This window comes from Chinchilla lanigera, unplaced genomic scaffold, assembly GCF_000276665.1.
Source record: "Chinchilla lanigera isolate Chin_1 unplaced genomic scaffold, ChiLan1.0 scaffold00003, whole genome shotgun sequence".
Classification (NCBI taxonomy): domain Eukaryota; kingdom Metazoa; phylum Chordata; class Mammalia; order Rodentia; family Chinchillidae; genus Chinchilla; species Chinchilla lanigera.
The window spans coordinates 4,806,192-4,817,363 of NW_004955404.1; the positions used below are offsets into that span (position 1 = coordinate 4,806,192).

Here is an 11,172-nt window from a genome sequence, read left to right on the forward strand (position 1 = left end):
TCTCTCTCTCTCTCTCTCTCTCTCTCTCTCTCTCTCTCTCTCTCTCTCTCTCTGTCTTTCTGGAGTACTGGGGATTGAACTCACAGAGGCCTTCACACTGAGCTACATCTCCAGCCATTTTTATTTTGAGGTTGGATCTCCTGAAGCGTCTAAGTTGTCTAGCTGGTCTCAAACTTGCAGTCTTCCTGCCTCAGCCTCCCAAAGTGCTGGGACTCAGTCATGAGCCACTCCATACCTGGCCTGATCATTAGCATTTCCTAACGATATAGAAGGTAGTTTCTCAGGGTGTGAATCCACCGACCCCCCAGACTAGAATCACACAGAAGGCTGGTTACAGACACAAACTTTTGAGCATTGGATAACTGTCCTGAGTTTGATATCTGATGGGTCCAGAGAACATATTTGATTGTGGACAAGCTCTGGGATTGCTGTAGCAGGTAGTAAACTTCCAGATGCACTGTACTGAAAGTTCTGCAGCATGGCAGTTCTGCACCAGTGTCCCCAGCTCACCAAGGATGGTGAAGGGTGCAGTGCTTCTGCTTAAGTAGCTGCAAAGTAAATCTACCCTCATCAATGGACAACAAACAAAATCGAAGAAAGGAATTACCACTTTATTTCTAAGTTTTTTTACTTCAAAGGGCAAAGCTTTAGTTATTAGGAAAATTCATTTATGAGGAATACTCTATTCCTTAAAAAGGTTGGCTAAAGGACATGTCATTGTATTAATGTCTGCTTTACACATAAAGTATAATTTTACCCATTATATCATAAAATGCAAAATCACATTTGGATTTGAATAAAGAGCTGAAAGCATGCATATTTTCAAAGCCATGAAGAAATTATGTCTACCTCAAGTCAAGTAAGTATATGAGCAATGATAGGTAAAGAACGAGTAATACAAAGTACTGTTATTTGAAAAGAATACAGTCAAAAGTTATGTGCTCAAAGTGGTATGAGAAGTGTGTCAAATCTGAGATTGTTTTTCCATGCACCAGATTTTTTTAAAAAATCAATGTCAAGAATACCCAGGGCAGCATTGTGTTATTTTTCTTCTCCATCATTGCAAGCTGCATCCGCACCACAAATTGTGACTCTTTAGCCAACTCCAATTCCCAGCTGTCTCCGGGCTGCTGGTGTGGGCACCGTGCAGTCCCACAACTGACCTCTCCCTCTGGCTCCAGTGTCCACACACAGCCAAGTTCTGCAGGACGGGAAATCCGTCCAGTCCGCTCCACACAATCTAGGCACAAGGAAAGAGAAGCCTACACTGCAGAGACCCAAACTGTCCTCAGTGCAACAGAGCATAGCAGCAATCAGGGCAAGTTTCTGTTCGAACCCCAGCCTCACCATGTGAAACTCTTCTGCAGAACAGCTTCGCTTCAGCCAGTGTTGCCCAGACTGCCGATGTCCAGCTTTAGAGTTCTTAACATTCCAAAGCCACGTTAGCAAACTAGTTCAACTCACAGACTCCGCTTCCTCACTAGATGATTCTGTTAGGGCTCCCTTGAAACAGGAGGATTTTGGGCACACTGATCTCTTTCACTATACCAAGGAGACAGTTTAAATGCATGCCATTCAGTTATGTCTATGTCATGAGAGAAACCAAAATATCCACTTAACAAGCTGAAGACATGCAGCTGGATGTGGTGGCACACACCTGTAATTTCTGCAGCAAGAGGGTGGAAACTTCAAGACCAGCTTGGGTAATTGGGTGACTTAACAAAACCTTATCTCAACATGAAAAAGAGAGAGAAAGAAAAAGGGCCTGGGATGTAGCTCAGTGCAAATGCCCTGGGTTCAATCCCCAACACTATTAAAAACAATCTCAACATTGAAGAGAGGTCACCTGTTTGAGGGAAGAGAGGGGCGCTTGCTGCAAACTTACAGAGGTCACAGCCCCTGGCGTAAGCCGCCCATGCCAGCTTCCCCGTGCCTCCAACTCCCATCGAAAGCGCTTTCTCCTCTCACAGGTGGTCACTGGTAACTGTCCCAGTATCTATTCACACAGCAGTGGCCTGGATGATGTCAGCCCCTGATGGGCGATGCTGTTCTGTCCCCCAGTGAAACACTCACCTTCGCTAGCCAACACCTTCTTAACGCTGGAAATCACACTACCCTTAACCTTCCTTGGAGCCGCTTAACAGCTCACCATCTGTCCCATCAAAACAATGTACTGGGAAGCTGAGCTTGAGTGCGACACTGTAGTAAAGTTTGGAAAGAATTTGATCCAACAGTAAATGCATCCTTCTTGCTGAGGCAATAGCAGCAACCATCAGGACCAGAGGGATGTGGACCCTGAGAGAGGAAGGACCGCAGGGCCCCAGGGGAAGGGGATGTCAGTCTTGCAGACCTTTGTAGATGTACCCAGCTCTGAAATGATAAATGTTTTTACATTAATTGTAAAACTCCAAAACTCAAATAAATAAATTAAGGAATAAATATCCTGCAAAAAAAAAATTTTAAGAGAAAAATTTGACAGGCTTTACATCAGGTGGCTTCTTTCAAAAAGGCTGATTTATTGGAGATGTGGTGTCTCACCACTGTTTTCATTCACTATTTTTATTCAGCTGTGATGAAAACTAATATTTGAATCAAACTGAACAAGACAGGATAAACTGAATGGATTTATCTGGAACCAATAATACTGTACTTACTCAGGTGTTTGCCCACCCTCCAAAAAATGTGTGTAAGGAAGGACTTCTCAATCCACTGAGCGAATCAACTTTTTCAGTGAGAAGAGACAAATAAAAAGGCCACCTACTTCAACTAATTCATTAACTGTATCCTTCTCCAGGAGAAATTCTCAACCCATATGCAGCTTTCTCTAACACTTAAAGAAAGAAAGCCATCGGTAACAGGTAAGGCATGGACTCCTGCTTGTTTCCAAAGGAAGCGAGCAAGCTGAATTCATCTTATTTCTGTTATTACTATTATTATCATTCGAACCCAGGGCCTTCACCCTGAGCTACATCCCCACCCTGTTTGTTGATGTTTTGTTTTGTTTTGTTTTGTTTGAGACAATTTCACTAAGCTGCTAACTTGCCCAGGCTGGACTTGAACTTGAGATCCCCTTGCCTCAGCCTCCCAGAGTGCTGGCATCACCCAACCTCCCCTCTCCATTGCACAAATAATACCCTCTGACTCCCCCTCCCACTCCCCCTACCTCGCTGCACCCCACCCTCAGTTCTGTTCCAACCCTGAAACTGGACACCGAAGACACCTTTGCGTACATTTTTTTCAAAGGAAGCTGCAGTTGGGCTTCGAAGTAGATTCTCCCCAGGGCCACAGCGCTGTTCTGTAGGCCAAAGATGCTAAGTTGCAGTGCTTTGCTCCTTTACTCTCCCCTCACTATAAGTAGCGTAACCGCAGGTCCCTGTTGCTACGGGAGCATTTCCTGCTGGACTCTCTCTCTCCAAACTACGGAGCAGAACAGATGTGGAAATGTTGTGAGAAAATCCCTTGCTACCCAAGCTCCTGAAATTCCTTTTCTAAAGCTCGAACACTGGTCCCCTTATAGGACTGTACCCATGGCGAGAAGCCTGAGTGCTACTTTACCACTCTGCCTTTTCTTACCTGGGGGCTGCCAAGCGTGTCCTTTCACCTGTTTCTCGGTGCTTCACTGAGTCAATGCCAGCAACGCTTACTGAATGGCCGCTGTCAACCCAACTCCTTGCCAGTTCCTGAGCAGCTCAGCCCAGAGACCTGGCCCATCCCTAGTGTGACTGCACAGACGTGGAATGTGGCTGGGGCGAGTCAGGAACTGGATTTCAAGTTTCACTGAATTTTCACTCATTTAAGAATGGTTGCAGGAGAGAGAGGAGAAGTAAAAAAGAATCAAGATGGGTTGTATGCGTGCACCAACCCCTCACGGTGGGTGTCCTCATTATACACTGCAGAGATGGACTAATAAAACTTTTTAAATTATAAATGAATAGATTTAGAAAGTGGCATTTCATTCAGTGGTTTGGAAAAAGTGTGTTCAGAACAACTTGAGCAATGGAATCTAAGTTGCAACTGTTAATTTCATGAAATCTAAACGTAGATCAGTTACCTCCAATGAAAGTGCACTGTCCGGATTGAGACGTGCTATAATAAGACCCATTTGGAGAAAAAGAGTGTAATAGCCCCATTAACCACTGTCTACCTGGACTCCACATTGGAAATGTGACGTGTTGGGTACAGTCACCCCCTGGCAGCTGCAGGGCAATGCTTCCTGAACAGCCCCACCCAGAGAGACCCAAATCTGTGGATGATCAATTCCTTGATCATGGAGTACTATCTGGATATAACTTGGATTAGTCAATTTCCTATGGCTGGGACAAAATACCTTACACATTTAGCTTAAAGGTAGGAATGTAAACTGTTACGATCATTATGGAAATAAGTATGGAGATTTCTCAAAGAACTAAAACTAGAAGTTCCACTTGACCCACTTTTTCCCTTTTATTTATCATCCCAAAAGAGTTAAAGCATCATATTACAGTGATCCATGCACAGCCGTGTTTATAGCAGCACAGCTCATAATACTAAATCTTGGAAGCTGCCTATCAGCAGATCAGTGGATAAAGAAATTGTGGTGTTGTATTACTCTGCCATAAAAAAGATAAACTTCAGTCATCTGTAGGAAAATGGATGCAGCTTGAGGGCACAGTGTTAAATGAAATAAATCAGACTCACAAGCTTAAATATCCCATGATTTCTTTTGTGTGAGAAACCCAAAGTATAAATGAAGAGCAAAGTAAAAGGTAGCTGGTAGAAATTAGAAGATAGACCTTTCTCAAATGGGAAGGGATCAAGGGATGGAGCAGGGAGGAGGGAGAGGAGCAGGAGGGAGTGAGAAAAAGAACTGAGATGTGCCCTGTCCCTGCACCACACGAGGAGTGTGAGCACTGTGTGCTATGAGGAGCGACTAAAAAAACATAAAAATACAAAATGAAACCAAAAGAAGGCGGGAGCTTTCATCTGTCTCATGGTTCTGGAGGGTTCAGTCCATAGTCGCTGGCTCCGAGGCAGCAGCAGTATGGCAGAGGGCCATGGCAGAGCAGAGCTGCTTATGTCACAATGGTCAAGAGGAAGAGAGAGTAGAATAGAGGTGGCAGGGAAAGAGACCCTTCCAGCCCACACCCAGTGACCGCCTCTGGCCAGGCCTGGGCTCCTCACGGTATATTCCTCTTCCAAATGCATCCGTTGGTGAATGTACCAGTGAGTGTTGCAGCCCAGGAGCCAATCCCCTTCCAAATCATATAAGACTTTCGGGTGACATTTTAGACCTAGACCAAACATAAACCACCCTCGTCCCACTGTGTATTGTAGATCATCACCAGGTTGCTTACAACAGCTTCATATGATGTAGATGACATGTGTTTGGTGTGAGGTTAGGTTATTTAGGGAGTAATAACAAGAAGAGAAGTCAGCACATGTTTGGCGCAAATGCAAATACTTTTCCAAATATTTTTGAACACAGAGGCAAAACCCATGGGTATGGAGGATCGGCCCTGTTGGGTTAAATAAATCATGTCTTCCCAGTTCCTTCACTGATTTCTGTTTCATATTTTTACAGGACTTGCTGTGGCCCCCATTATGTCTCTGTGGGATGATATAGCCCCAGACCTCCATAACACTTATCTTGTCTCATGCAGCCTGTCTAGGATTTTCCTGTAGAAGATCTTACTGTATTTTCCTCCCAGCCTCCATATCCCACTTATTTCTGGATATATCTTAGTCTATTTCTTATCACTGAAACTTAATACTCAACACTAGCAAATTAAAGAAGAAGAAATTTATTTTGCCTCATAGTTTGCAGAGGATCCAGTCCATGGTCCACCGGCTCCAAAGCAGGAACCACATGGAGCATGGCCTGTGGAGGAGAACCGCTCGCCTGATGGACAGGAAGCAGAGACAGAGGGGAGGAATCAGAAAGGGAGCGCAATCCCTCCAGGTCACGCTCCCAGAGACCACCTCTCCTGACCAGGTCCCACCCCCTAGCAGCATGTTTAGCTGTAAACTCAGCAGTGAACTAATCTACCCATAAGCATAGTGCACCCATGATCCTGGCACGTCCCAAAAGGCCCACTTGAGTGCATGAGACTTTGAGTGAACATCCAGCTATAAACTCTAACATGATATACCCAAAACATGACCCTCAGACCACACTTACTTTGTTGAAATATATTGATGTGTTCTGCTGTGTCCCAATCTGCTAAAATATAGGCAAGGCAAAGAAGGTTGGTTTCGAGTGCTTGCCTAGTGACTGCACACACAGGTTTCATACCCAGCAGAAACACAGAGTAGGGGCTTACAGAGAACCCTTCCCAGTCCTCACTGCAGCCCAGGAAGTTTATATTGGTAAACAATGAAAAGTTACTGGAATCTTAGTTGGTTAATTTCAATCTACTGCTTCCAGTGCAACCCACGGCAAGAATAAACTCACTAAGGCATGTTTGTAGTTATGGGGAGCCAAGGGGTGCTAAGTCCAGCCGCAGTGATGGCCATCCGGAGCAAAGGCCTCAACCCAAGGCTGAATCCAAATTTTATTCATTCATGAAGAAGAGAGTGGCTTGAGGATGAGTGACTGTGAGAATGGTGGGAAGTAGGTGAGTGCCATAGCTAGGCTAGGTAGAAGACCTGAAACCACCTCTGCAAATGCAGAGAGAAGGATCTGCAGAAAGAGTCATCTGCATAACACAACTGAGATAGAATCTAATGTTTTGGGGTTGGTGCTTGAGCTCTGATGTGTAATCTTTCACGTCCCAAGAAGTCATAGCCTCTATCTCGAAGCTCAATCCCAGCCAATAGTGTGGAGCATTGGCTCAGCATCTGGCCTCATCCCGGCTGACATGTACGAACAACTGGGGTCCAGGGAAACATGCCTGCAGTCTTCAAAGACTACCATTAGCACCTTGGCTAGACGAATGTGCATTGTTTAAAGCCAATTGAAGGATAAGGAAAAGTCCTAGCCAGCTCTGCACATACAAATACATGGAAGTAGGGTCAGGCTTAGCCAAAATGGAGACAATTGCCCCTCTTTCAAGGAAAGTCGCCCAGGTTGTCCTCCATGGGTGTTCATAACAGGTATTGTACAGAATAGTGAACAGAGCTGTTCTGGAGTGTTGGGATTCAGAAATTAAAAGGACTGATAAGTCTTTTCTTTTTTTTTGGTTTGTTTGTATTTTAAAATTTTTATTGGTGCATAATGATCACTTTCACCATAGGGAGTTTGTTCCTGTATATGGTGTATCTTGCTTCTTCCTTTTTTCCCATTCCCCTCCCTTCCCTTCAACCCCTCTTCCCCTCCTTATTTACAGAGCTTTGTTTCCATATTTTTCCTTCTGTTCTCTTTATTCTTGTCCCTTCTTTCCTTTCCTCCTTCCCTCTCTCTTGTTCTCATTTGACTATTTTCTTCCCATTTCCCAGTATCTATATACATTTTGGTCCTTATTTATACTTTTGATTTTTCTCACCAGAGAAGGAATGTGGTGTCCAATTTACTTCACTTAGGAGTATGGTCTCAAGGTGCATCCATTTACTAGAAATGTTTCAAGCCTATCATTCTTTATGGCAGAGTAGTACTCCATTTTTTTAAAACTATATCTTCTTTATCCACTCATAATTGAAGGGCATTAGGACTGATTCCAATATTTAGGTATTACAACTGTGCTGCTATAAACATGACTGTACATATGTTGTTGTGCTATGATACTTTTAATTCTTTTGGGAAGATTCTAAGAAGGGGAATAGCTGGGTGAAATGGAACCTTTAGTTTTAGTTTTTGAGGAATCTCCTCATTATTTCCACAGTGTTTGCACCAGTCTATAATCCCACAAATAGTGGAAAAGTGTTCCTTTTCCCCCATAGGCCCACCAGCATATGTCATTGGTTCCTTTCTTAGTAATATCCATTCTTTCTGGGGTGAGATGGAATCTCAGCATTGTTTTAACTTACATTTCTCAAATGACCAGTGATGTTGAATGTTTTTTTGCATATTTATTTACCATTTATATTTCTTATCTGAGAAGTGTCTATTCATTTCAGGTGCCCAGTTTTAGACTGGATCTTTAAATTTCACAGGTCTGATCTTTTATTTTTTATTTTTTATTTTGTGCTTGGAATCATACTCATGGCCTCACACTTGCAGGCAGGCACTGTGGTGCCGAGCTAAATCCTCAGCCCACAAAGGTCTGACATTTTGCATTCTTTATATGTTCCAGACATTAATCCTTTGTCTGAGGAATAGTAGGCAAAAATGTCTTCCAATCTGTGAGTTGTCTCTTCATTCTGTGGGGGTTTCTTTTTCTGTGTAAATCACTTTTAATATGATGAAATCCCAGTTGTTGATTCTTTGTGATATTTCCTGTGTGATCAGTGTTTTGTTCATAAAGTCTTTGCCTCATCAGTGTCTACAAGAGTTCTACTTATTCTATCTGCTAGCAGATTTAGTATTTCTGTTTTAATATTTAGAGTTTTGATCCATTTAGATTTTAGTGTAGTGCATGGTGAAAAATATGTCTATTTTTAATCTTTGCTGTGTGAGAAGCCAGTTTTTCCAGCATCATTTATTAAACAGCTTGTCTTTCTTCCAGTGAAGGCACTCGGCTTCTTTGTCAAAGATAAGGTGGCTGAGTGCATTTGGAGTTGTTTCTGCATCTTCTAATCTGGTCCATTGCTCCTCAAATCTGTTTTGTTTTTTTTGTTCTTTTTTTTTTTTTTTTTTTTTTTTTTTTTGCTAGTGCCATGCTGTTTTAATCACAATATCTCTGTAGCATAATTTCAAGTTAGGGTTTGTGATGCCCCCTGCCATACCTTTGCTGCCCAGAATTGCTTTTGCTATCTAGGTCTCTTCTGATTCCAAATGAATTTTAGGATCATTTTATCTAATTCTATGAGATATGATATTAGTACTTTGATTGTGATTGAATTAAATCTGTGTAACAATTTTGAAAATAAGGCCATTTTCATTATATTGATTCTTTTTACCAAAGAGCAAGGGATATGTTTCCATTTTCTGATGTCCTCTTCAATCTCCTTTTACAGAGTAGTTTTCAATGCAAAGGTCTTTTACTTCCTTCACTAGACTGATTCCTAGGTCTAGGTATTTCATTGTTTTGGATGCTACTGTGAAAGGTGTGGTTTCCTTAACTTTTCTCTCAGTGAGTTTGTTATTCATGTACAGGAAGGCTACTGATCTTTGAGTGTTGACTTTGTACCCAGTTATGCTACTGGATTTTGTTATTAAATCTAGAAGTCTTTTGGAGCTTTTGGGGTCTTCTATGTACAACATAAAGTCATCTACAAATAATGATAACTTAACTTCTTCCTTTCTTATCCTTATTCCTTTTATTTCTTTTTCTTCTCTAATTTCTTTGGCTAGTATTTCCAGAACTATATTGAATAAGAGTGGTGACAGTGTCTTGTTCCTGATTTTAGAGTGAAAACTGTCAGTTTTTGTCCATTTAGTATGATGTTGGCTGTTGTTTTGTCATATATTGTTTCTATCAGATTGAGATAAGACCATCTATTCCAAATTTCTGTAGGGTTCTTTTTTATCATGAATGGGTATTGGACTTCGTCAAATGCTTTCTCTGCACCTATTGAGATGATCGTGTGATTTTTGTCCTTGGCTCTGTTAATATGCTGCATTACATGTATTGATTTTCATATGCTGAACCATCCCTGCATCCCTGGGATGAATCCCACTTGGTCATGATATATAATCTTCTTGCTGATCTGCAGTCTGTTTGCAAGTATTTTATTAAGGATTTTTGCATCTATATTCATTAAGGAGATTGGCCTATAATTTTCTTTTTATTTGAATGCTTCTCTGTTTTTTCAGTATCAGGGTATTACTTGCTTCAAAGAATGAATTGGGGAGTATTACTTCCCTTTCAGTTTCATTAAGGAGCCTGAAAAGTAGTAGCATTAGGTCTTCTCTAAATTTCTTATAGAATTCTGCAGTGAATATTATGTTTTATTTTTTAATTTGGGTATTCAACTTAAACTAGAAAGGTACCTAAATTACCTTAGCTAAAGTTTTTGCAGGTTTTAAAGAACCAAGAATAGGAGTCATTTCATCAAAACCACCTGCCCAAACAATGGAACTTGCCGGATGGTAAATACAACTGAATTCTTAATATTTTACCCAAGTGTTGTGCATTTAAATTGGTAAAGAAATAATTAGACCATTTTCTACACATATGCACACAAAAATAGCAAATAAAATTAATTTCTCCCCTTCTAAGTATTTTTCAGGCCATAAAGGGATAATGCTTAGCTCTTCAGTAAAAATAGATATTAGTAAAGCAAGTTGAAAACACAAGTAACTGTTCAGTCCCATGTTTTCCTTATTAAGTATTTTAACTTGTGTAAAAGGGAGCAGGGATGACTTGCTTGGTGATTATGTCATTTTTGGCTGACATGATACACAGTATGAAGACTGCTATTTATGTTTTAATTAGATTTAATCCTCATGCATAATAGCATATGTGTTTGCATATTACTGCTAAAATGTGTAAGTACTAGAGCAGCACTCTTTAAAACTTTCTTTTGCAATCTTAACACCTGTTACTAAATAGGCTTTGCTTTCATTTATCTTTTGGTTTGATTGTTATAGCTGCAGTAGCATCATCTAACAGAGAATGAGTTCCACTCTCACTGTGTCTGCTCAGATATAGAAACTCTCTGGATTCAGACAGAAAAGGATGTTAAAAACAGATAGCGTATAACTCTGTGAGGAAAAAGCATGACCTCTCTACCACCAGTTTTACAACAATACATCTATCCAAAGTTATTTTGTTGATCAGGACTAAAATTGTGAGTTCTTACGCTAACAGTCCAAACCAAAATCTGCCTGCATTTCAGTGGCTTCTGCTTTTTTATCCTCAATTCCTTGCCAAGGAAGCTCCACCAAGGAACTCTTTATTTAGAATCTCAATGCTCAGAACTCATAAAATGAAAAATCCGCTAGATTTTATAACTGCTTTGGCACTTAAAATATCAAAAAGATATGGACAGCATGGTGGTGCATGCTTGTAATCCCAGATACTCAGGAAGGAGAGGCTAAGGTAGAAGGATCATGAGTTTGAGGCCAGCCTGGGCAACAGAGTAAGACCTCATCTCAAAAAGGAAGAGGAAGAAGAGGCAGAGGAGCAGGAGGAGGAGGAGGAGGAGGAAGAAGAG

The 11,172-nt window shown here is 41.3% G+C and overlaps 1 long non-coding RNA gene across 1 annotated transcript in view; it reads right to left on the minus strand.

Moving 5' to 3' along the window:
* The window catches only part of LOC106149130, a 10,863-nt gene extending 7,162 nt beyond the window's left edge, over positions 1-3,701 (minus strand). Inside the window, exon 1 of the long non-coding RNA XR_001235094.1 lies at positions 3,574-3,701. This is a non-coding gene — a long non-coding RNA (uncharacterized LOC106149130). The remainder of the gene's footprint in view (positions 1-3,573) is intronic.
* Positions 3,702-11,172: the final 7,471 nt, after the last annotated feature.